General features: G+C 44.3%; 1 protein-coding gene across 18 annotated transcripts in view; it reads left to right on the forward strand.

The window, feature by feature from the left end:
- The window catches only part of MICAL3 (microtubule associated monooxygenase, calponin and LIM domain containing 3), a 178,793-nt gene that overhangs the window by 28,771 nt on the left and 123,971 nt on the right, over positions 1–26,051 (forward strand). Inside the window, exon 1 of one of the 18 annotated variants that reach the window (XM_082765522.1) lies at positions 1,398–1,503. The exons of 14 other annotated variants lie outside the window; for them this stretch is intronic. The gene's annotated coding sequence lies outside the window, so the exon portion shown is untranslated. Of the gene's footprint in view, positions 1–1,397; positions 1,504–18,304; positions 18,375–21,515; positions 21,607–25,279; positions 25,370–26,051 lie in introns of those variants that run through there. 3 more of the 18 variants (XM_082765519.1, XM_082765524.1, XM_082765520.1) reach the window with 3 other exon arrangements.

Here is a 26,051-nt window from a genome sequence, read left to right on the forward strand (position 1 = left end):
GGTTGACTTATTTACTAGAATTGTGTTTCATTTGCTACAATGACAAGTTCTCCATTTTAATTCCTATGGCTTAGCTGCAGTCCTTTGCCACCTGGCAGGAGAATGGCACAGCCCTCAGCCTGTCCGCAAAGTCAGGCGTGCGACTTGGCTGTATGTGGCAAAGTTTCTTTACAGGGGTGTGGACTAGAACTTTATTTCCAGTGGTGTAAGTTAAATGCTAGGCTGTGTAACACAACCATGACATTTAGAGTTAATAGTTTCACTGCATGCTGCTTCATTTTCTTGGGGCTTGCTGCTTGCTTCGTTGTGAAGGCAATAGCTGTGCAATATCCCAGTCCTAGGGCACCTGGCAGCAGGCAGATTTTGTGATCCTGTTCTCAAACGCAGTCATGAGTTAAAATAGGTAATACTTAAAATGCATTTCATTCAGTTATCTCAGCTCTCTGCCCCTATTTCCCCAAGCAGAATGCAAAAGATTGGCGTTTCCCCTGGCTGGAATGGCTCCTGCTGTGCGTTACACAAGTTGCTGTGACCTACTGGAGCTTGTGCCACAGGCAGGCATGGCAAACACATGCAGGTCTACGGAGTTTTGGTTGTGGCAGTGAAATCCTTAGGTAGCAAGGTCATGGCCATGAGATTAACGTGCGTACAGCAGTCCCTTCCGTGGAAAGGAGTGTTTGGTAGACATTAACTTTTTATAGGCTGATGACACCCACGTACTGCAGAAAGATTCTCCGTTCTGTGAAGGCCTCAAAAACGGTGGCGATGTGAACCCCAGCCAGGCCCTTCAGCTCTGGGATCACAGGGGCTTTTCTTTAGGTATAGAGCTGGGGGGGGGACACGATGGGCTGGCCAGGCTTTTGGTAACATGCTCTAATTTGTGTCAGGCTGCGAGCAGCAGTCCGCTGCTGCAGTGTGCTCTCACCTGCACATCAGCTGGGGCAGCTTGGAGAGGCACTGGGACCCTGTGGGTGGAAATGGCCTTACTTTGCTCCCAGGCAAAGCCCTGACAATCAGGAGTTAACACTTGGAGAGGAATGAACTGAGGTCAGCAGCACCAGCAGTCTGTTCAGTAAATAATTTTCTTTGTATACTTACTCCATTCTTTCACTCATTATTTGCTCCACTTATTCTTTTCCCTTCCTACACACAGACACACACACACACACACACGACTTTTTTCTGGCTTCATTATTCTCTCTTGCCCTAGTTATTGCCTTCCAGAGGCCACTTGTCACTGTGACCCTCCCTCTGGCTGAGGAGCTGCCGATGATAGGTTTCCTGTGAAAGAACCACCCTCGAGCTGGGATGGACACCTACACTCCGCGCTGGAGATGCCAGGCTGTTTTCCAGCTGCTCTTGTGAGTCCTCTTGCTCTGAGCACTGCAGTGGATGCACAGAAGGCAGCGCGGGAGGCAGAGTACTGCTCAGCCAGACACAGGGGGATCAGGAGCTGTTTCCCATCTCTTTTCCCCTCCTTGGGGGCAGGCTGCGAGCTCCGGGGTGAGTGAGCATCTGATATGTGGCATGCGCTGTTCCAAAATGCGAGGGGAAATCTGTTACAATGGCCGTGCTGTTACTGAGGATTTGGGTGGCTGCAGGACGAGGCATTGCTTAATGGTGGAGCCTGCAAAATGCAGCAGGCTGTGATGCTGCTGCTTGGACGTGATGCGATGAAAAGAGAAAGCTCTGAGGGTCACGGATCTGAGGGTCCACAGAAAGCAGCTAGAGGAAGTACGACTTGGGGGGGGGTGACCTTGAACGTCTGTTCAGTGAAACAATCCAGGTGTGACTGGTGTTTAGGAAATCATTTTTTTGGGAGGCCTTTTGTTGGGGTGGGAGCAGTTCAAATGTTCTGTGTCTGCTCAGTGATCCGTTCTGATTTTTCACTGCAAGTGTAGTACCTGCATCTTCTGCACGTGACGCTGTAACTCTTCCTGTCCCCAGGCTGCTGAGAGCTGTGCCAGATCGCTTTTTGTGGGCATTAAATTGCCTGAAGACCTCACGAGCAGGAAGAAATGACTGTGTAGCAGGCCCAGTGTAGCAATTGCATGGCAGCTATTTAGACGATGGCCTGTGTATAATGGTACACACGCTGGGGGCAGGAGGGGGGCTCTGGTCTGCGCTGCTCAGCCACTCCAGCCTAATGCTTCTCTCCTGCCTCCGTGTACCTCTCCTTTGGGGCACTGTCGTCTCCTTCATTCTTCTGAGATTTTTATGCTTTCCATTGTGTTTTCTTAAATGAAAAGGCAGCTCTAGAAACAAACAAACAAAATTCCTTTCTTGCTTGCCTTGTGGTTTTCACTTATAAGACTGATTTTCCTTTCACTGGCATGGCAGTATTAAAACCAGGACTCTTCTTGGCTAGACTCTGTTGCTGCAGAGCCTGTGGGGTAAAATGAAAGTAGTGCTTGCTCTAAGAGTTTGGGTTTTTACCCCCCTTGGTTTAAATATTGATAGCAGTGAAGTTCGGGCTCCGAAGATACTAAATGAAGACAACTGTTCCTTGTTCTCTGACAGACTTTGTGTGCAGCTTTCCTATAGCTGCATTGTTCAGTAGAGTGCTTTACTTTTCAGTAAATAGACAGCCTTTAAGGCCCTCAGGTTCTTCGCATCTGAAACAATAGGCCTAATCATCAAAGCTAAATCCAAAAGGAGAACAATTAGGAAGGGCATATTTTTTAGGAGTGTCTTGGGCAGCGCTCCTACCTCCAGCTGCTTGTTTTTATCCTGGGGTGCCGTGTCCTCTGCTCCTCTTGCTGTCACACAACGCAGCTGTCTGGGCACGCATGAGAAGTCTGATCAGAAAAGTGATCTCGGTTTAAAAACAGCCGTGCTGGAGTAAAAGGCAGCCCAGGTTGGCTGCGCAGTCCCGTGGCTGTTGTAGCAGCACTCCCAGCCAGGTGGGATGGTTCGGTGTGGGGTGGTGATGGGGCTGCTGTCAGTACTGCCGGGGGCCTGGTGGGTGACACAGGCTGGGGTTGGTGCTTGATGGGGTGGATTGTATCTGGGGGACGTCCTTTTGATAGTGGTTGGATGAGGGCCCACAGAAATCGCTGTTTCTCTTAAACCATTCCTATTTTTCTGGTTTAGGGTTTCAGTTTCAAGGCTTGTGTTACGACCGTGTTCTGCCTTTCTAGGGTCCAGGCTTCTGCGACAGCGTAGCTTCCCTGTTACTGGTGTCTGCTTTCCCTCCTAGCTCAGTGAGCTACTTCAGCTTGTCCCAGCTGGTTTTGTAAAGAAAAATCCCCCCTCCCTGTACATGACCTCACAATAATACTTGTACTAGGACAATGTATGCCGCTTGCTTGTTCTTAATTATTACCAAATACATGGAAAAACTTGAGGCTTCTAATAACTGCAGAAATAACTACATTTTCCTGTGAATTGGTGATCAAAAGTAGACAAAATGATTGGAATAAAGCAGGAGCACCCCGTGTGCCAGAGGACTTGTTTATATGGGGTAAGGTCAAATGGATGAGAATAAACTCTCACTGCACTTGGAGAATGAAGCGAGGTGATGTGTCTTGCTGATTGAATGGAGCAGCCCCTTTCAAGAATGGAGTTTCTTACCTCTGCCAAGCAACTCCAAGCAAGATCCTCGGTGAGGGAGGAGTCGGTGCAGTCTTGAAATAAGTGCTAGTGAAAACTGAGTCTGAACCCTGGTGGGTCCAGTGTTACTTGGATATACAAAGTCTAAAAGAGAGATTGAAAGAAAACAAGATTGGAAAGGAAGGACCCAGCTCTCTTTCCTGTTTCACTGCAGTTGCATATGAACCGGGGTGGAGCGCACAGCAGATACTGCTAGCTGCCTTCTGTCGTCCTCCTGTACTTCGCTCCCTAGTTCAGATGGGCATTTGCAGTACTGCAGGATTCCTGTGCGTAGCCTGTGCTTATCAGGAACGTAGTGTTACCTTTTAAACCAGCGAAAATAGTATTGATCCGACCTTACGCTGGAGTTCTTCCATCTCCAGCTGTTGCAGCCATTTCACCAAGGGGATAAAAGCCCGTGTCCCCTCCATTTTTGAGGGGAGGTGAATGAATTGCAGGGTTATCATACTGTAGATGACCTTCATAAGCTCAGACACAGCCAGGATAAGCATCTACGTCTCTTCCTGTTCCCGGGATCAGTACATTAAGAAGGAACTTCTGTCTTGCAGATGTGATATACGTGTTTGAGGGCATGAAATAGCAGCTAATGCATATCCTAATGAAGCCCTGCATCTGTTTTTACATATGCGTATGGGTATGAATTTGCAAGATAGCGTGGGTGTGAATAGATGCAGGCCTGGGAAAATTGCGATAGCTTGTAACTGTGCCGCTTGGCACATACAATGTGTACAAACAGAAACTTGTGAAACAGTATTCAAAGTAAAATAATATCTACCTCCTCTTCCTGTCTGAAGAGTCGTGAACCCTAGCATGCTTTTTGTGTTGTTTTTTAAGTGTAACTAGCACTTGCTGAGAATCTCAAACGCACCCACCTGCACCCACCCTTCGTGCTGTTGGGGACTTTCTGAATGGGAACTGTTGTTGTGTGATGCTCACGTCCCCAAGTAGGCAAGCCTTGTCATGGTACAGGCAGGGAAGTGAACGGCATTAGTGAACGCAGCAACCATCCCTAATATACACTGTGATGTAGAATGAGTGGCTGCTGAAGTTGGCATGTTGAGAAAGCTGCCTCTAGGGGTGCATGCATCAGCCTGCTTTGTGACAAAGATGCACCCCCCTCCTAGCGCTTGGTTTTGGTGGTTTTGTTTGGTTTTGAGATTGGTGATTCGTAGTTACTTCGTAAAATCTGATCTGCTGAAAGCTGTAGTTCGATTACAAGAATGCTTCAGAAATCAATAGTATTTTATTTGCTGTTAGATCTACAGAGTTACCGAAGCACCTCTTTAACACCTCTACTATTTCTGAACTTTCCATCATACTTGGTGGTCTCTGTGAGCCACTTTTACTCCTTTCACAAAGAGCAAGAGCATCAGTAATTGATTTTGAAGTCTTTCTGTTGGTGCAACTATCGCTGATGTAAATGTTGAAAGACTACTGATTCACGGGGAGGAACACAGGCTGTTTGGTAAATTCCTTGATTTTACTACCGAGCTGGTAATTGGAGAAATAGGAATGCAGTGTTCTGCTCTCTTACTGACTCTTGTCATCTTGTTTTTGAAGGTGTTTTGCCTTTTATGAGGAATGACGTAGTAGAGACAGCTTGGTTTGCTTCTAGTATTCACAGTATCTCTTTTTAACCTGTTGGTTCAGTGATTTTTGTCATTTTTGTCTGCAAGTTCCAACTGTTTATGCTTCTAAGCCTATCTCTGAAGGCTTCCACTCCTCAGGCCAGCTGTGAGGTATTAATTAGACAATTCTGTAATTACGTATCATTAACTGCTCTTTCAGGAAACCAAGAACCAAGCTTTTCTGTTACTACTGACTTTGTCAATGTAATACACATGGAACTGGAGTGCCAAGGATGGACTCAATTGCAATTCTTCCCTCTGGGGTCCTGTTCCTGCAAACTCCCAGCTAATGCCTCTTAAAAAACAGCTGTCAGCTATATGCAGGAACTCAGTCCATGAACTCCGTAGAAATGTGCCAGTCTTCTCAGCTGAAACTGGGAGCTGTACTGAAGTAGAGCAGTTCTTGTACAGGACCAGTTTTGGCAGCAGCACGTGAGCCATTTTCATTCTGTAGAAACTAGAAAATTAATAGGCAGTCAATAACAGCAGTTTCAGACTTGAACTGAATTGGAGTTGATATTTGAGGATCAATATATGCCTGCTCACCCATTTTCCAAGGCAGTGAGTGATCCAGCTGTTACTGCAGTACCTGCTCCTGCTGTAAGACAGCCTGTGCTGCACCTGGCTGTGATGTTTCCCTATGTATGGATTTCCTCTCATGAAATTGCTGTGCCCTAGGGGATGCTTTTTCAGTGTTGGCCAGTACAATGGAAATGATTTCTTCCCTGTTTGTTCCTGTGATCTTTTTTTTTTTTTTTTTCCCCCTCTGGTCACACTGAGTTATCTGCTTCCAAATTAAATTATGGAGATGACTTCCACAAGCTGTCAGGTGGCATCTCAGAGACCTTCCTCTGTGTGCTTCAGGTTAACCAACAGAGCAGAGGCAGCTCAGCTGGCCAGGGCTAACGTACGGGAACTAACAGGGCTCTTGCTGCTCCTCCTTGGCAAATTAATAGGGATGAAACATAAGAGGAGCGAGGAAAAAAGAGCTTGGTAGTCCTGCATTCAGAAAGGGAAGTGGCCAGAACTGCTGTATGTGGCTTCTGTCTTCTAATGCCAGCTCATTCAGTTTAGTAAACCTGACTTGTTGTCTCTTATTTTCATCTCACTTTGAAAGACTCCAAGTTTTTATAACTTTTTAACACTTTTGATCGAGAGATGTAGATTTTCCTATTTAAGTTCTCACTTCAGGTTCTGTAGAAAGATAGCTAGTGAATCATTCCTAGACTAGTATTGACACTGGTGATGAGGCAAAAAAGAAATTAAATGACCCATGGACTGATGACTGTGTTGTCTTATCTTAAGAGCACAAGGGAGAAGTATTAGAATGTGCAGTTTGACAGCTGAAGGAAGTGTGTATGGTGTGTTGGGTTTCTTTTTTTTTCTGTTTGTTTGTTTTTGTTTGACTCAGCTCTGACTTTTTAGAACACTTAAATGAGCAGATGACTTGCTGTTTTTCTTGACCTGGCTTTTTTGTTCGGTCTCAGCTGAGGTGCATTTCACAAACAGATTTTGTGGAGGGTTTTTTGAATGGCTGACTTGCCAGACGTGAAAGCAAAACTTGGGCTGCTTTGTTGGTAAACAGTATTAAAAACAAAACAAAACAAAATTATGGCAGCGAGGGTACACAAATTTTGTAACCTCTCCTGAAGACAGAATTCCTTTTCTTCCTCAGCAGGTAGAAAGGAGGCCACGAATCTAAGCTGGAACTCAGTGTCCTGACTGGAGGCATATGAGGTATTTGTTCTGGGATTTAGCTATGTTTTCAGCCTCCTTATGCACTCAAGATCTCTGGTTAAGGGCAGGTGAAAGGCACCTTTCCCAATTCTTTCCTGCTCTGATGTGGCAGCCCAAGAAGCAAGAATCTGTTGTCTCCCTGTTTGGTAGGGTTTTTAATCTGTCATAGCCCCTAGGGCTTTCTGGCATGGGTAGGTTGTACAAGAAGTCTGTGAGACCAGGCAGCGGGTTCTGTGGGCAGAAGATACCTTCCCTATTCCTTTTGAGGATGAGTTTCTATACACTATACTGGTAGTCATATCTCTCCAAGTGGCATTCCTCATGAACCTGGGTTCAGATGATCCATTGAAGCTGTTTTGGGACCCTTCATGTTTCCCCTCTCTTTCTGGTATTGAGAGTGTGAGCTGTGACTTTTCTACATCCCACAGAAAAAGCTGCATGACCAAAAGTCCAAGGCTGTGGCCCAAGTGAAGTGTGGGGCTTAAAGAAAATAGAGAGAGAGCCTATGGTTGGTTAACGGGAAGGCAAAGCCCCACCGTAACAATTTGTTAATTGCTAGACAGCTTCCTTTCTGCAGAATGCTTATCAGAGAGAAAGTGAGTAATTTACTTAGTGATTTTCCTCTGAATGCCAGTTCCATGATGTAGGGGAAGCAAAACAGCAGACCTGGGCTCTGAGAGGAGAGGGCTGCAAAGAGCTTGCAGCGTTTCAGGCCAAAACTCAATTCACTTTGGTATTTCCTGGAATTCCTGCAGTCTCATGGCAATAGGAACTTTCTCAGACGGTCCAATTCTAATGTGAAAGCTGTTTTTTAAAAAGTAGAAAACCCCATCAAGTGTTATGTTTCCTTAGGCTTTGGTGAAACACCTTGGGCATAAGAGGTTATCTCATACACAGCTGCAAGTTTCCTCTACCTTTCCATGAAACAAACTACTTAGAAAATGCTTAGTCTTTGGGATGTGTTCATAAATTGTATGTTCTGCCTGTGAAAAAGGCAAGATACTTCCATTTCCTATTATTGTTGTGTGAGAGTCCGGGGCAGCACTACCCAGTGCCTGCAGCTTGCATCCCTAAGGCTCTTAATTGTTTTCTTCGTGGAGTTGTGTATGTGCAATAGCAGATGCAGCTTGAACTTTGATTGCTCTGCTCCTTTCCACACCACTTGTGTTTTTGGCTATGCAGTGGCCGTTCATTTGGCACGCTGAAGTAGTGCACTTATCTAGGGTATCTTGATTCTCTGAGAATTTGTACTGCATACAGGCTTCAAGTCGATGTGCGCCGTGCTAGCGGAGAGAGAGAAAACTTCCAGCTTTATGCTTGTCAGCTTGACAATGTGTCATGGGTTTTGTTCTTTTGCATAGTTGGTTTTCTCCTGTGCTGAAAAGGCATTACAAACACCACTAGAACAAGTGAGCACGCTGCATTTGGAGAACTTGGAGGGCGTGAACACCAGCTCTACCAGCTTCCTTGAAGCTTCTTGTTGCAAATCATTGCTGCGGTCTGGTTTGTGGAAAAATTAGGTTCTTTTCTGCTTGCAAAGTTCAAACTTTACAGCTGGGGAGAGCTCTTCAACACCCAGAGGCCCGGGGCCTGTAGTACTGCTTGGTTCTCCCACTCTGAAATAGAAGCAGAGGCACCAAACAGCTTCGTGTGACTTTGTAAGGTTGCTGTTCCCCGTGACTGAGGACCGGCCTGTTAATATTAGCCCAGTTCTGACATAAATGACCTGTTTTTAAGTATTTCTTTTGGCAATAATGTGATTTAAATCCTGTCTAAATAAAACTTATCTACAAGACTTGTTTCAAATCGGAGAAATAAATCTCAAGCATACACTAAAAGTATCGTTTTGAATGTGAGGGGGCAGAACAATTTGGTGCTAAAGAAAGCTTGTGTGTACCTATTTATCTTCAGCTATTGCCCTAAACGGGAAGGGCATGACCACTTCTCTGCGTTAGTAGCGAGGTGCCAAAATGTAGCACGTAGCATCTTGCTGACTGTGCAGATAACAACCCTTCCTTTTCCCTTCCTATTCCCACGGAGTACCCTAATGTACCCATAAACCAACCCAGCTGCTGTGCATCACGTTCTCTTTTGTCTTTTTCCTACCGTGAGAGGAAAAGTCCATGTTCGGAGCGCAAAGCACCCTGTGCATGGAAGATAACAGCAGGGTTGATGTTTTTAGGAGAGGGCTTGGCTCTATCGCCAGCTGCTGTCAGCTTGCCCTGGACTTTGTTATGAGACAGATAGTGCTTTTGGAAAGCCCCATCTCTGAGTCCATGTGTCAAAGTGCCGCAGGCTGGCTGGGGAGAGCTCTGTTTGCACAGAAAGCATTGTGCATGCCTGCTCTCCCCTCAAGGGGGGCACCCTGTAACTGTTCAAGTGAATTCCTGCTGCTAGGGAGGAATTCCCTAGTGTCTGTAGGACAAAGAAAGTAAGGTGGATGGCACGGGCTGAGCCATGGGGCAGTATGCAGAATGAGAACTTCACCGTGGGTGGTTTTACACTGGAATTTGAGGCAAAAGTCCTGGGTTGTGACTTTGCCAGAACCCTTCCTCACGGTAAAATAAAAGCGTGGATACCTGTGTGGTTGGTGGCTGTTCTCACATGGATCAGGTGTATTGATGGCATCCCAAATAGTGAGGTTGTGATGTTCTCCACTCCCTCTTGGTGCACGTCCAGCACCTCAGGAGTAGCCTTTTGTGGGACTAGGCACAGTCCCAGCAGGAGCAGCCTCCTCTTCATGGTAAGACACTTCCTACAGGACTTCCTAGAGGGCCTGAGGAGAATAGGATTCAAATTGTGGTGAGAATCGGCGGGAATTAGGTGTGCAGAAATTTTTGGCTCTTCTAAAAATACTAGAATAGTCGCCCTGTAGGCTTGAAGCCTTGGAAATCTGGGAATCCAGACAGATTGGTTTAATAAGGAAGTAACTTTGAATTAGGAATTAAATTAGAAAGAAACTTTTAAATTTCTGAGGGGGAGGGAAATAAAAAGTGCTCTGAAATAAATACTTGGTCTTAGAAGTGTTTTCACAGCCTTGGTATTAGGTGAGCTTGATAGCCACTCGAAGCTTTTTGTGTGTGCAATAACTTAATCAACTTGAAGTTTGGCCTTTGAAGGCCATAATAGCCTCATCAGGGCACTGTTAGTGGCTGAATTTAATATCTTCTGTCAAACACGGCAAGTCTAGTGTGGTGTGGTAGTTCTTGGGCAGTGAAGGGAGGGGAAGGGTTGTGGAGAAAGAGCAAAGAGTCTCCGTATGAGCTCCTGTGAAACCATGACTTTGCAGTTTAAGATGTATGTTGCAGGAAGGGCCACCTATATGGGCACTCTCCTGTCTTGTTTTCCACGTTACCTTGGATATCTTGTTCTGAATGCTGGGGGCTCTGGAGGGGAGGCTGCTTTGTAAGGTGCACTTTCTGAAATTATGTTGCTGATAATACCTAGTGGATAGAAATAAATTGATCCATCCAGGTAGAGAGATCTCTGGACTTCCTGGTGAGATTCTGTTACTGCAAAAACACGAGGAGCTTTCTGCAGAGTTGGATGATCTGTCTTACAGTAATTGTCTCTGCTGTTTGCTCGGTTACGGATGGTGTCCTGCAAACTGTTGCCAGTGAACTGACAGTCGCATCCTCCCCGCAGGTCAGGAGGCAGGAAAGGCTGGCTGAGGGGAGAGCGAGGAAGGAAGCAGAGCAGTTCCATGCGAGTTTGGCTGCGCTGAGATGGCCGTAGCCCTGCTTTGCATGCTGGCTTCTAAAGGTCCTAATTCACATCCTGGTCACAGGGGTTCCAGGGTAGAAGGTAGAGCTTGAAGCTCTTGCTTATAACTCCTGCATCTAATCGTGAGCGTGCTTATGTTCTTTGTTCCATATTTTTTCTGACACTGGTGCTAGTCGTTCCCATTTTAATGTTAGGTTAATGTTCTTTCCCAGCTCAGAGAGATGTGCTCCTCTTGGATGTGGCCAGCTGTTAAATCTCTAAGTTCTTGATGTAAAACTACCTGTGTAATTCAATACATTATGAAGAAAGTCAGCGAATACCTCATCTACACATTGCCTAGGCAACTTCTGGTACCATCCCTCCTCTGAACAAATCTTTAGCTAACAGTTCTTCAGGTGTTGCCATTAGTTGTTTTGTAAATCTTAGGGAAGATCATCTTTCATGACTTGTGTTTAAGTAGAGGCAGAGGTTGAGTTCCTGCCTCTTCCACCTCCCCTCATCCTAAAGCAGGCAGAAATACGGAAAAGACAATACTGTTTCCCTGCCTTCCACTTGCACTGTTAATATAATCCCGGGCTTTGTCCTTCTAGTAAGGCCTTATCACTCATTTTCACCACTTTAGAAGGTGAAGCAACCCCTTCAAAGCACCTCCGGTCCCAACTGTTTATTTAATGCTTCCTGGAAGGCCTCCCTTTCAGATTGAGTAATGCTACCAGAAAGACCCTAAAGCAGTGTCACAGTTGTGTGGGAAAATAACAGGTTTGCAGGAAATTTATTGAGGGGTTTCCAAGCACTTGTGGTACTTCCTGATAGAGAGAAATGTTCAGGAGTTGCACTGGATCATGAAGAACCGGGGAGGATAGCTGTGCTCTCCAAAGGCACTTCTTTGGAGCATCACCGAAAAAGGCCAGGCACACGATACCAGTGGACCCCATCCTCTAGCTGATTGCTGGCTTTTTTTCCTTCCCAATTTGATCTGGGCTCAGGCTGACCTAAAGGTTGGCTGTAGATCGAGCTTTTCCTTCCCTTTTGAATTCAGGGAGGCATACATTTGTTGCTTAATGCTATTAGTCAAGCAAAGTCCTTGTTTGGATCCTTGACTTAGTTTAAATAAATAAATGTGCCCCCCTTAACCTTCTGCTAGTCTGCGGGAAGTGTGTTAGTGCAGGGAAGGCTATGGAGGCCCTTTTCTGACCTTAGTACTGGCTGCAAGTACTTGTTTTTATGATATTTAATATGAAGCCAGAGGTTTTGTTTAGTTGATAGCCCTTGGGTTTCTTTGGCCAAGCAGTAGTGAGCTCAAATGATATGTAAAAATGTTGGCTTTTTTGCTGGTTGAAACCAAGAAAGGAGTAATGCAATTTTGTTACAGTATTACTATAACATTTGTTAGTGTTTGTCTTGGGGAGCTTGGTAGCCAACACTGGTATACAGCAATTCATAAATCATGGTAAGTCTTGTTTTGAAGATATTGTTGGTAAAAATGCAAATCTTTTCTAGCTTAATGTCTTAATTTTGAAGCTTTAAGGTGGATCTCAGGTTTGGCCTTTAGTCTCAGTTTCAAATTGCTCAGAAAGAGGGGGGGGAAAAAAAAGCTAAAATAAGATAATCTTTGGGTTGTTCAAAAGTATATGCAAGATTAAGATGTTTAGTTCTAACTCTGAAATAATTATAACCTAGAGCTTGTCTACCATTGCGTGGAGTCACCTTACTGAAGAAATCATAGAATCATAGAGTGATTTGGGCTGGAAGGGACCTTAAAGATCATCTTGTTCCATCCCCTCTGCCATGGGCAGGGACACCTCCCACCTCCCACTAAACCAAGTTGCCCAAAGCCCCATCCAGCCTGGTCTTGAATATTTCCAGGACAGGGCATCCACAACTTCTCTGGGCAACCTATGTCAGTATCTCACCACCATCATTTATAATGTTGAATGTGTCTCCTTGAGACTGGTTATCTTGAGTATATCTCCTCTGCCTGATGTGGCCAACCGTTCATAGAATCATGTAGGTTGGAAAAGATGTCTAAGATCTTCAAGTCCATTAGGTAATGTAGCACTGCCAAGTCAACCAGTAAATCATGTCCCTTAGCACCACATCTACACATCTTTTATATACTTCACGGATGGTGACTCACCTACTTCCCTGGGCAGCCCATTCCAATGCTTTACAACCCTTTTAGTGAAGATTTTTTTCCTGATATCCAACCTAAACTTCCTCTGACACAACTTAGGATAAGAGGAAATGGCCTCATCACTTGTTGCTTGGGAGAGACCAACCCCCACCTTGCTACAAACTCCTTTGAGGTAGTTGTAGAGAGTGATAAAGACTTCTGTGAACCTCCTTTTCTCTAGGTTTGATAATCCTGGTTCCTTCAGTCACTAAGGCATAAGACTTGTTCTCTATACCCTTCACCAGCTTTGTCGCCCTTCTTTGGACATGCTCGAGCACCTCGATGTCCTTGTGGTGAGGGGCCCAAAACTGAACACAGTACTCTAGGTTGCGCCCTCACCAGAGCCCAGTACAGGGGCACAATCACTTCCCTAGCCCTGCTGGCCATGCTATTTCTGATACAAGCCAGGATTCTCTTGGCTTTCTTGGCTACCTGAGCACACTGCTGGCTCATACTCAGCCAGCTATCGACCAATAACTCCAGGTTCTTTTCTGCTGAGCAGCTTTCCAGCAACCCTTCTCCCAGCCTGTAGTGTTGCACGGGGTTGTTGTGACCCAAGTGCAGGGCCCGTGCTTAGACTTGTTGACCATCGTGGAGCTGGCCTCACCCCATCAATCCAGCCTATAAGTGCTGAGCCTTACACAGAAATACGGGGAAGAGGCTTGAGCTTCTAAGTCATGTGGTAGAGATGCAGCCTCTCCGCTTGGTTCCTGCCTTCAGGAGTTTCGTGGTGCCCAGGTAGCAACCTCAGCTCTAACACTGGTTTAATTCCGTGCCAGTGATGCAGGTATGTTAGGCATATTCTGGGCTAGGTCACTTAGCTGGGTGCTAGATATAAGGTAGTAAGTAATGCTGTTTTCTTCTTATGCATGAAATAATTAGTGATAGCTTGAGTCTTTGATTCTGCAGCTATGGCAATCTGTCTCTAGTCACGTTCTGCAAGAAGTTGGATTCATCTCAGATGAATAATGGTTGCAAACTGCTTGCAAATATTATGCCTTTCATGCCATCACATATTTTGTTTTATTCTTAAATAGTAACAATTATTTGAAAGAGTAACACGCTTTGTAGTTGCATAAAAGCTTGTATGAAGGACATAGCATATGATAAACATGAACTGTGGTTTTGCAAGGTTTTGAGTCTTGGAACTGCTGCGCTGGTTGGTGTTTAGCCCCCCAAGTAGCCAGGGCAAGGGGTCTGTGTGGGGAGCAATCTTAATAAAGTTCACAAGGAGTAAATATTTGATTCTGAATATCAAATAGCCCAGGCTTGTGCTCTGTAATATGGAAAAGGGGTGTATGGGGGTGGGGGATCCACCTCCAAAAAAATACTTTGGATATTGATAGCATCTCCAACCACCCCCAAAAACACGTTTCAATGAAACGAAAATAGTTGCATGGAACAGCTTTTGACAAAGAGAACAAGCCCAGAAGTGTGACCTTTACAGAGATGTTTTTGACAGGACGTTTTCATGAGGCTCTTGTACTAACCTGTTCTTCCTTGCTGGTGTAAAAATGTCAGGTATGCAGACCGGTCCTTTTTTTTTTTTTTTTTCTTTTTTGAAATACTCCTCTGCTGAAATTGAATTTGGAAGCTGGAGGAGATGAATGTTTACTCTTTGAATCCCAAAGTGTCCTTAACACAGCAGGGCTAGTATGGTCTTACCTGCTGAATTGTGCCTCAAGAGGCAGAGATTCAAGGTACGGGCTGCTCCTGCTGTGCTGAGCTTCAGACTGGGGAGGGTTTTTTTTCTGTCACTGTCTTTTTATTCTGGAGTCTTGTTTGCTGCCCTGTCTGGTGCTCTGGTGTTGCAAATGGATTTTGTTTCTAGGAGCCAACAGCTCCTTCTTAGGTGTAAAATATGCCTTTGGCTAGGCAGATTGTGTACAACTTTCTTGTTAAGTGCCAGGTGACTTGTTTTGAACAGCAACACACTCAAATTCAGATGTTTCCTGCTCTAAAGAGCTTATTTGCAAATGACATTGCTCTTCTCGTAACCTTCACTTTGTATCCCTCAGTCTAAAAATGCTCACTGCTTGTGTAGTATTCCAAGGACAATATTTTACTTGTTTTCAGCAGGAGACCGTTTTTTTTCCAATTGTGATTCACGTAATTGTTTACAAATGAGAAATTTTGGCTGCATGTTGAACACTTGAAAAGATTACCTTTGTGAAGTTTGTTACATATTTCAACACAGATTTTTTTTTTTTTTTTTTTTTTACAGCATAAATATTCATGTGGTTTCTTCCCTGACCTGGTAGGCCAGTTTTTCTCTGGGTCACAAATGGTTCAAAATGGCTCATAACCTGCTGCAAATTGAGATGCACTCACGTGCTGGTCGTCTTTAGGCCCCTGAGGCAGCAGTAGCGAACCCAAACTCTTTGCACTGTGTTTTTTCCTTCTGCCTTCAGACTGTTTTCAGGATCAAGCCATTTCTGTCTGCTTGTTTCTGCACACTGATCAAACAGCATCAGTTTCAGCATCTAAACAGCCCCTGGAATTAAGACTTGAAAGGCTTGTTCATTTACCTCGTTTTGTTTTGTTCTGTCAAGGTTAGTAACACATCAACTCTGGAGAAAGTGCATTCACGTTTGTGTTCACAGCTTTGGAGAGAGCAGGTTCCTGTCTGAATGCATCTTGGAGAGGTGCTTCGGAGCAAAGTGCTTGTGTAATGTGACTTGTTTTACTTGCTGTAATACAGAAGGAGGAAGAAACTATGCATGGCTCTCTTGTAACACTCCAGGCTTAGCATCTCTGTGCATATAAGGTGCTCCAGCAGAGAGCTTTTGTGTGTTGGGGTAACCTCCAGGAAGGCTGTCATGGATGCAGGTCCTGCTGTGCTTGGTGCACTCATGGGTGGGACTGCCTTTGCCATATACGTTTGTAGAGCTCCCCGTGTGGCCAGGCAAAAAGCTCAGCCTGGAGGCCAACAGTGCCCAAACTGTCTGACATGGGAGTGCTCTCGGTGTTCTGCTGCCAGAACCTTTTGGGTTCGGGGCTTTTTGAAGCATCCTCAATCTCACTCCCCACGCCACCTTCAGAAGATGGTGAGGCCGCTGTGCCTCCCCGTGCTTGAGGATGGTGAAAGAGAAATTACAGAGGTGCTTGTCTGAAGGAAGAAGAAATGCCAGCAGTCTAATGTTCCGCTTCCTTAGGCCTAACAAAAGAACTGATGAGGTGTTTGAGTGGCACCTTTTGATCAGGTATTCAGTGTAGTGAAGCCTGTAACTGGGGTTTTGGCATTAACCTGAGCTGAGACCGCTGGCAAGAGCCTGAAGAAGAGCTTTCCAGTTCATGGGGCTGTGGAGTCTTGATAAATCACTTGTTGGCACACCGCATTGCTGTGGCAAGGGTGGAGCATGTCCCGCTGCTCTGCTGCCAGTGTCTTTATATTTCAGGGCACTAATGAGGTCTGTAAGCAGCCTTTTCATGGTCTTCTTGGTCCTCTTTCTGTGACTGTTGGGCAGGTGATCTGCAGTGTGATGGCGAGAAGAGGTTTTGCAGTCCTGTTGCAGGATTTGCCCAACCCAAGGAGCCAGAACTGTTCTGGCTGGCGCTGAGTTCATCCCCCCTCTCCCCCTCGTTGATCATTCCTCACTTTACAAGCTACTCGAACACTAACGTTTGACATCTTCTGCATGTCTAAAGGTGATATTAAAAGTGCATTTACTAGCTCTTCTGTTTTTTCTAGGGGAATAACAGCTGCCGCAGTTGGAGAAGGCTCCGTCTGCAGCATTCCCCCTGCTCGCAGGTTACAGGCTGCCTTGGCGCGGCTGCTTGTTGACGTGTGGAGCACTTCAGTTTAGGGTCATCAGTTCAAACGCAGCCACGGTCAGCGGTGGAGGAAAGCTGTTACCACGGGAGGTTTTTTTAATGAAGTGAGCTGGCAATCTGTCAGGCTCTTAGGGCACGGGTTTCTGCAAAACTGCCATAAATGGTACTTGCAAATAACCTCGGAGTCAAAGAATTAAGCAGGTGTCAATGATAATCCAAAGAAACGAAGTAGGCACACGGGGAGTAACAGGCACTGAGCAGTCATGCTTGTACAGCTGATAAATGAGGTGTTTATACATTCCTTCTCCGACTTCAAACAAGAAAAATCTAGTCAGTAAAGCAGTGAGAAGCCTGCAACTATATTCATCTACGTTTTACTGTCCAGATAAAAATAGAAACCTCTAATGATAATGTTGCTGGGTAAGCAAGGCACCACTAGAGCTGTGCTTTTGTGGTCAGAATAGGCAGTCCTTGAGTTCCTTTTGACTTCTGGACGGCCTTTTCTATGTCCCAACATATCGCTTTTATTATTATTATTATTTTTTAAAGTTCCAGTAGATCTTACAGAGCTCCACTTAGCTCGGTCTTGTATGCCCTGTTCATCTGAGGTGCTGTGTGTTGTGGTGCAATTGAGGCTGACTTTCCCCCACTGTAATTAGCTCTAAAACCAACGGGAAGAACTGGAGGCTTCCTCTGTTGCCCTCCTGTGAACTCGGCATGGAACTGCCCTTCTGTGTCACTGCCCTTCTGCTTACTGGGGACCGAAGGGTGCGGCAGTGCTGTGCTTCTCTCCACCTGTTTCCATTGTTTGGGGTGTAGTTCAACAATTTGCTTGAGCAGTTGAGGAGACAAGGAATGCTTCACCACTCTGACAAACAGTATTTGCACTGTCATTTTCTTTCTGGAGGCTGCCTCCTCTGCCCCACTCCTTCTTTTTCCTGCTTACCCCCACATGCAGGCTCTAAGCCTAGCTAGACAGCTCCATTCAGACAGATCTTGCTATTCCTTAGGGATTAAAAACAAATGAAAGTAGCTGGCCCTGAAGTTTCTTACTGAGAACAGTGATTCTAAAAGCTGTTCTGGCTGGAGCTGTGGACTTGGAATAGGTCTCAAAACAATTTTATTTTTCCTCTTCTCCATCCCAGTCTTGCCACATTGTGGTCAGGAATCCTTTTTTTAAGTTCCTGATTTGGGATGTTTTCTTTGATTGAAATCAATGTGTACTCTGAAACGTACGCTCCTGGCATGAAATCATCCGCTCTAGGGAGAGCACAACTGCCACATCACCAGGGCTCTGTCTGATCTCACCCCGTGTGTGTGTGTGAGAGATGGAGAGAAAAAATACATGTAAAAGGAAAGCATTCAGTTTCCACCAAATGCGTGCGTGCTCTAAGAAGCTGAGAGTCCTTAAGCTCACTCGTATTATGCTTGTGTGCTCTTTCTCTTGCTCTGCCCTTGCCCTTTAAAATCCCAGATGCTAGATTCCTGCTTTACACCTGCACCTCTCTCCTTATCTGCCGGAGGGTGCGTGGTTTAATGGCTGAGCCAAAGCCTGCGCTGCTTGATTGGTAGGTGGTGACGTAAGTGTGCATAATTAAAATAATCAATTTCCCTGGAGTGCAGGATTGAAAAGCAGGAGGTTACTCAGCAGGATGTGCGCTCTCATTCTGGGGGAATAGTGAAGAAAGGGAGCAAAAATGCTGGAGCAGTTTGCTTCATTGTACCACGTAAGTGACAGCAGCGGCTGAGGAGAATTCCAGCGTGCTCGGGGACGGGCAGATTTTGTGCTGCAGTCAAGCAGAGATCCTCTTGAGGAAGGCTTTGTGGAGGCTGCAGGAGCTCTCCTTTAAAATGGTGGCAGGCTGGCAAAATGTGGGGATTAAATAGAGACTGGGAATGCATATAGGGACTTGAGGCTGAACGCTAATTGTACAACACTAATTGAGTGTAGCTGTTGCTTTATTGTGTCTAGCACTTCTTGCGAGTAATCCCTCATCTTGCTGCTCTGAAGATGAGTAAATAGGTTTTACAGTGAGGACAGAATGTGCTTTCTTGGCAGCAGGCTTGTTTCCCACTGAATTTGTCTTCCTGTTTCTATAAAACTTCTTTCCGCATCTTGGGTGCGCTTGTTACCCCATATTGCTTGTCTTTCATGGACACGTGAAATGCCACATGACAACCCCTGCTGATTGAAGAAGAAAAAAAAGGCTAATTAGGATGTGTAACTGACTCATAACCCTTTCAGGGATCTGGAGGACCATGTATTTTGGCTTTGGAAGGAAATATGAAAGGCTCTTGTAGAAATCGTAGTTGTTAAGCAGCGGTTGCTTTCTGCCTGCTTAGGCAGAGCTTAATTTTCTACTTCCTTACAAACATACAATCACTGCGCTATCTTTGGCTGCTTTGTGGTACAGCCTCACCTCGTGAAAGACAGAGCATCACAGACAGTTTACATTTTCCCAAACAAAACATACTCAGGAGAGTAGGCATGTTCCAAAGCTCTGCTCTTTGAGCAGCTTGCTGGCTGAAGGTGGTAAATCAGATATGTTTTAAAGCTGAGTGAAAATAATCTATGGAAATGAGATATTTTTTTTACATTTTGAGGACCAAACTTGACTCTTCTGTTTAGAGAAGTTCTTCACTGTGAATAAAATATGTAAACCTCCGAAGCCTTGCTTTGAATCCTCAGAGAATCAGATGGTCACGTTGAAAATGGACCATGAGCCAGAGCCTTAACCTTGGTCCTCTAAAAAGTTTCTTAACTAGAATTGAGCATAGGTCAAAATTCACCGTAACAAGGTCCTATAATTCTTTCAATTTTAGTGGCCCTGTCCCTGTTCTAAGTATTGATTTGAATGCCGAATAAACACTTCAGGCTTAGTCTTCATTCAGAAATTTTGTGGAAGTCTTAGTTAAGACACACTATCAAGTGAGAACAAGAAAAGGAAAAAAAATGGTGGGAAGTCCTTTTTTTTTTTTTTTTTTTTTTTTTCCAACTAAACCTGTACATTTACTTAAACAAAACTACAAGTTTTGTTGAAAACTGTTTCACGATTCTCACTATGTTTTTGATGTGTGGGTAGAGCTGGCTTTTTACTTTTCACTATTTTAAATTCCTAAAGTCTGTTCTGACTAAAAGATAAGACATGACATCTGTTAACAGGCAAAGGTAAGATGCTCTAACTTGCCCTTTCCTGAGGTAATGTGATTAATATTGAATACAAATGATTACACTGAAAACCCGAACAGCTACAATAACCTTTTCCCGACACTGTTCCTAATTGAAGTTGGCTTTATTTGTTACAGACCAATTAATTCTCTACATGGAACAAATGCATTCCCAATAGAAATGTGTGGGTTTTGCCTGGCTGACCCTTAGGGAAACTTAGGGGAGTCTTTGAAGGGGGGACCTGAATGTACAGTTATTGCTGGGAAGCTGTGTCACATAAAGTGCCATGGATGCTGAAAAACCAAGAGGGCTGTGGGCAAAAATATATATATATATATACATATATATAATCTATAAGTATATATATGCAAAAGTCTGTGCTGTTATTTGAATGAGTAGTGGCTGTGGCCATGTCTGACTTAAGGTGAGATGTATTAATGCTCAACATCACCTGGGGTTTAGTTGTAGGGTTGGGTAGAGCAGCTGTTTTCACATGCAGTTTTGGCATGCTTTCGGCTGCCAGAAGAAGACTTTAAATAAATAAATAGGCAGCGACGGGTAAAGTTGTGGTAATTGCATGGGAACTGTTGTTGTTTGTTGCCATAATTATACCGAATTGTGGTTCCTGGCTTTGAGTGGTGGAAGGGTAGGCTGAGGAAGGCGAGCTGTTTGGTGTACTGACGCAGTTAGACCAGATCACAGTGGGTGGTATGATACAGCTGTGATTTTGGTGTCTTCTGAATATATGGTAGGTGTACACCTTTATGATTCATTTTGTCTGACAGTATACAATTTTTGTGTGTTTTCTAAGTTTAGAAACCTGTTGCTTTGGTAGCTAGTAGACATTTTTCTTTCCATCTTAGGGGGTGGTGACACAAGCTCTTGCAATAAAGTGACACAGACATAAAACTAGTAACTGCTTATAACCTAGATAAAGCAATTCTTTTCCTTCAGGAGCTCTTTACTCAATATAATATATGCCACTGTGGCTATGTAGGTAGTCTCTTGTATGCCTGCTGTGCTTTAATTTTTCCTGTGCTTAACTCTACCTCTTCTGAACAACTTTCATGGAAAGCTTGCCCATCAACTGGCACAAATACCATCTATTCCTTGACTTGAGATTCCCAAGAAAATGGGAGCAAGATTGTCTCCCATCCTGCTCTGTAGCTGTGTGTATGAGGCCTTGAGGGAGAATGGCTGGGGACACTGAGGTAGGGAAAAGCTCAGGTATTTGTGCTGACCTTTGAACTCAGCTGTTTTGCCAGGCACCCAACCTACTCAAGCTCTGAAAATGTTAATGGATGGTGTGGGCAATATTGGAGCTCAAACGTGCTGTGTAAATCCTTAAACATCTAACATTGGGATGCTTTACATCTCACAAGCTCCTTTCCCTCGCACGAAAGTAAAGCTGGTGTTATTTCTTTAAACAGTCTAATTATAAATGCCTCGAACAACAGACTTCCACAACTTCCCTTGAGCGTGTGCCAAGCTGATATGAGAGCGAGCATTCAGTTTGTTCCCCAGCGCTTCTGATGTGGGTGTGAGCTTTTCTTTACTGCTTTGTCACAGTTCCTAGCAGCAGCCCTTTGGATCACCCGCATTGATGTTCCTCCACGTTTTTTGGAGTTAGCTGGAGTCCTTAAAAGCCAAAGTAAGGTCCTGGAATGAAACTTCAGTTACTGTGCGGCTGCTCTGTGCAGAACAAAAAGATAGTGGTGAAACTGCAAGCTTTTAAAGCTGAAATACAATATGGCAGTAGTAAGAGAGTAATGAGAAACTTTCTTATAGAGGTAGGCAAAATGAAATGTCTGAGTTTTTAGAGGCATTTCCTTAAAGTGTCCTGCGTGGCTAAACTCAGCGGGAAGATCTAGGGAAATAATTCATATTCTGTCTTTGGCAGTAAGCAGGCTGGGTGTTTGTGGCTTTGCGTGTACCACTTCTACTTAGACTTAGTGCACTGCAACTAAAACCAAACAAAAATATTTTCCTCTGACAAGACATTGTTGATTTTTAATGATTTTTTATGAACCGTCACTGACTTTGAAAAATCAGAGACTGTATCTTACGCTGTGCTCCCTGGGATGTGAGAATATATCCATAGGGTGGCTTTTCGTGGTGTGCATAAACCAGCTGAAGATCATGCTGTTGCCCAAGGGGTGGGTCCCATCTTGTCACACTCCTTGTGTTTCTTTTCCCCTCCTGTTTCTGTTATGATAATTGCACAGCCCTGTGGGAGCTGGATCAAATCTCAGATGTGACTGAACAAGCCAGTCTTGTTTCTTAGGTTAGGGGGTGGCGGCGGTGGTGCGGTCTTCAGGTGAAACTCTTTGTTAGAGCCAAGATGAGGGGCGGAAAGGAGGAAAGGGAAATGAATCCCTTGAATCAATGGTAGCACAACCCTAAATAACTTGAGGCAAGCATGGATCTGTGCGTGTGGAGATGCTGCGTGCATGTGCTGTTAGTTATTGCTTTGAATTGTGCATTAACAGGAAGGGCATGCGGCTAGGTTTCTGACCGCAGGAGTGGTGCCGTTCCTTTCTGCAGTATCATTATGTACTTAATACTATCGAGCGATATGGTTTAATAAACCCAGTGAAACCACAGGACTCGGGGAGAAAGCTGTAAAAATCGGGAACTGGTTTTGATGAGCAAGCATATTGTCTCTGGGGTTTTTGAAGGCAGAAATGTCTGCTAGCACTTCTGCTTTTATCGCAGCTTCTGATTTTTTTTGACATGTTTGAGGTTACATTTCAAGGGTTCGGTTTTAAGGAATGTCCACTTCGGTGTTTTGAATCAATATTGAAATTTAGTATGAAAGCATATCAGGACATTAAATAATGCTTAGTATACTGTATCCCATATTCTCTTTTTACAGTACTATGAATGTAGGAAAAGCAAAACAAGTGATTCTTCTGAGATATACTTACCCAGCTCAGCGTAGCTCACTTGCTGGTGATGGATAACAGAGCTCTTACCTCAGGAATCTCTAGTGCCATTCCAGGGCGGTTACTGGTGACTGAAATAGCCTGAGAAGAGTGCCCTTAAACTCACAGAATTAGCAGCTGATTTGGGACAGTTTATCTGTCCCCCTCCTAGAGACTGTTCCCTGTTCTGTTCTTGGCAGTCTCAGTCGGAGAGATGGTACTGAAAGGAATCCCTCTTCTTTCTAGGAGGGTTCCCACTTCACTGCAGGATCAAAAGCAAAGAAAGGAAGGAAGAAAAAAGAAAAAAAAAATATAGCTGTGACATTTCCTGCTATTCTGTTTGCAGTTGATTTAAGACTAGAATCTGCAATAACTGTGTTGGTTACTTTATCTCAAAACTGAACATCGTATCATTATGATATATTAAACTATATGTATGCGCACTATATAAGCTATGCAGTTTATTACATAAACTGTAACTATAAATGCCATGGTATGTTTAACTTTTTGGGTGAGATTAGCAGTGCTTTTAATAAAAGCTGTAAACAAATCTGTACTCCTAAAATCAGTGTGCTTTTGTCTCAGTAAACAATGAGCTTGAGAACTCAAAGAAGCATTGAAGTCAGTAATTTGTTTGAACTTAACTGTGGTAAGGAAACAACTTTCTGAAACTAAGCACTTCTGTTCCTTTTAAAATCTTAATGGCGTATTCAAAGGCCGGGGGTTGAAATGGGGCTTGAAGAGTTATACCAGGAGGAATTTTAAGGATTGCTGGAGGTGGGAAGTGTTTAATAATTTGCAGAGCCCTATTATATCTCTGAGAGGTGCTTTTTACCTGCTTTTGAGGGGACAGGTCACTAGAGAAAAACTTAAGTCTTGGGTAGAAGAAATTATTTGATAATTACGGACTTTCTCTTTAAATGAGAACAACCTTGTTTTTAAAAATCAGGTCCCTGTGGTAAGACTGCCTTGCCTTTTTATCCAAAGCGAGGGTGGTTATCGTATGCAGAAGTTCAGTGAACACTTGCAAAAGCAGCAGCAGATCTCTTTAACCTAAAAGCCTTGAATTATTGTGCCAGAACACAAGTTTTTGTTAAAAATTGTTGCTTGGGATATTTTCAGCTGTTTATGAACAAGTCTGGGCAGTGACAGCGTATGGTAACGGGGCAGCTGAACTTAGTCTGGCTCTGCTGCCTGGGCTGCGTGCTGTGAGACTGACCCTAGGCATCAGGGAAGTTCGGGAAGCTTTCACTTGGTCGCTGCTTTAAGTCTTGTCTAGCAGAAGGCTGAAACAAGCTGTGTGGAGCAGGGTAGTGAAGTATCTTCTGTATCCCCCAGCACCTGTTGCCTCAAATAACCACTGCCTAGGGCATGTGCTGCCATGCAGGGCTGTCATTTACACGGCATTCAATGAGTTCAGGCTAGTTAATGGAAGCAGTCTGTCTGAACCTTTCCTAGGCCTTACCCCTTAATGGTGCTGAGGTGATTAACTTCACTTTTAGACGGCTGGCTGGAACTCTTCTCCAGCTTTGGCCCGATAACCCTCTCAGACCCTGTTGCCAGACCCTCCTATAAGGGAACAAGGAAAGGGAGAAGGAGCAGGGATGTACGAGAGCTGACCTGGTAGAGTTTTGTCAGGCCAGCATGTGTGTAATAGATTTCCACAAAACTCGGCTTTCTTCCTAATCAGCTATTTGCAGAACTGGTTTCTTAACCTGCCTTCCCCTGTGATTGACCCTGTTTTTTCCCCAGCAAAATGGCTTGTTTTTGGTGGCAGTTAATGGCAGCTACTCACAAGTACTTGGGGAAAACAACTTCTCATCCAAGAGCTGAACCTCATTTTAGTGAATGCCTTCTTCATGTAGCAAAATTAAAATGATAACTGCAAGAGCTACAGCCTGATTGCTCTAAAATTGAATGATGGCTCTTTGCATTCTAGATCTATCCTGTGTTGTACATCATCTTTGTACAGTGCAAGTCATCCAGAATCTGACTTTATAAAGATAAAGGTACAGAATTTAACTTTAAAGGTAAACATTGTTGCTTCCTGTCTGTACATCGGCAGTACATTTCCTCACAGCTCTGTAGCACTGACAGCACAGGATAAGAGAATAATCTCTGGCGTTGAACTATCTATTTAAAACCTTGTGGGTTAGTTGCCAACTGAGAGGCTATTCCCTGTAGCCCCACTGCCAGGAATTACACTCTACCCTTGGAAAATTGTGGGTGTGTTGTTTTTTTTTTGTTGTTTACTGATATTCGTTTTGATGTCATTAGGTGTCTTTCATGCTGTAACCCATAAGAAACTCCATGTCCCATGTCAACAGCTGGAACAACATGATGGACTCGGTGGTTTCTTGAGGTTCTTGTCAGTGTTATTTTTATGATTCTTCCAGAGCTTGTTTACTGCAAATTCAGGTGTCACCAAATTTGACCAGTAAGAACTCTGTTTCAGCAGAGGGGAGGCAGTTCAGTTGAACCCTTGGGCTTTATGTTAAAGAAGAATGTGAAATGGGATTCAAAGCTCCAGATCTCAACTACTAGACAGTAGCTTTGTGTGTTATCTTCATGGGTTAAGCTCTTCTGTTTAATGTTCCACAAGGCATGGGAATAAACATTTTGTTTCAAGGTAAGAAGGAAATCTGAAGAGGTTTTGAGTTTCATGATTATAGGGGAAAAAATGACTTGCTGCTTTTGATTCTCTTGGCTTTACCTTTTAGGGTGATGTGTGCTGGGAGCATCTCTCCTCTCCAGTATTGCTCTCGTTACATAAAAATTAATCTGCCTGGAGGTTAAATATGCAGGTCTGTCTGTAAGGGATATTATGCTAGGTTTAAAGCGTTCCTCTTGACTCCATCCTTGAGGTGTTCGAAACCTGACTGGGCACAGCCCTGAGTAACCTGCTTTAGCTGACCCTACTTAAAGCAGTGGGATCAGGCTAGGCAATCTCCAGAGGTTCTTTCCAACCTCAATTATTTGGTGGCTATTTGACTCCCAAATTTTTAATTTGACCCACTTCTTAGGAGTTTTAAACAGGACAGATCAGTGCACTGTCTTACTCAACATTCAAATCAGCATCCCTAATTTAGAAGAGAAAGCAAATAATGTTTCTTCTCCAGCCAAACATGCTGGTCCAGGGAAAGGTATCAGCACGGCAGGCTGCTAGTTACACACTGCCAGGGTCAGCGTAGTACCTGTTGAGTGCAGCCTAATTGGGACAGGCTGGTTTTCCTTTTCATGCCCGTGTGCTGTTTTTCCATGAATGCAATTCAACCTGTGCTCAGTGGAAGGAGACCAAAGAAGAGCATGCT

Source organism: Aythya marila (assembly GCF_965140915.1).
Source record: "Aythya marila genome assembly, chromosome: 1".
In the NCBI taxonomy this organism is placed as follows: domain Eukaryota; kingdom Metazoa; phylum Chordata; class Aves; order Anseriformes; family Anatidae; genus Aythya; species Aythya marila.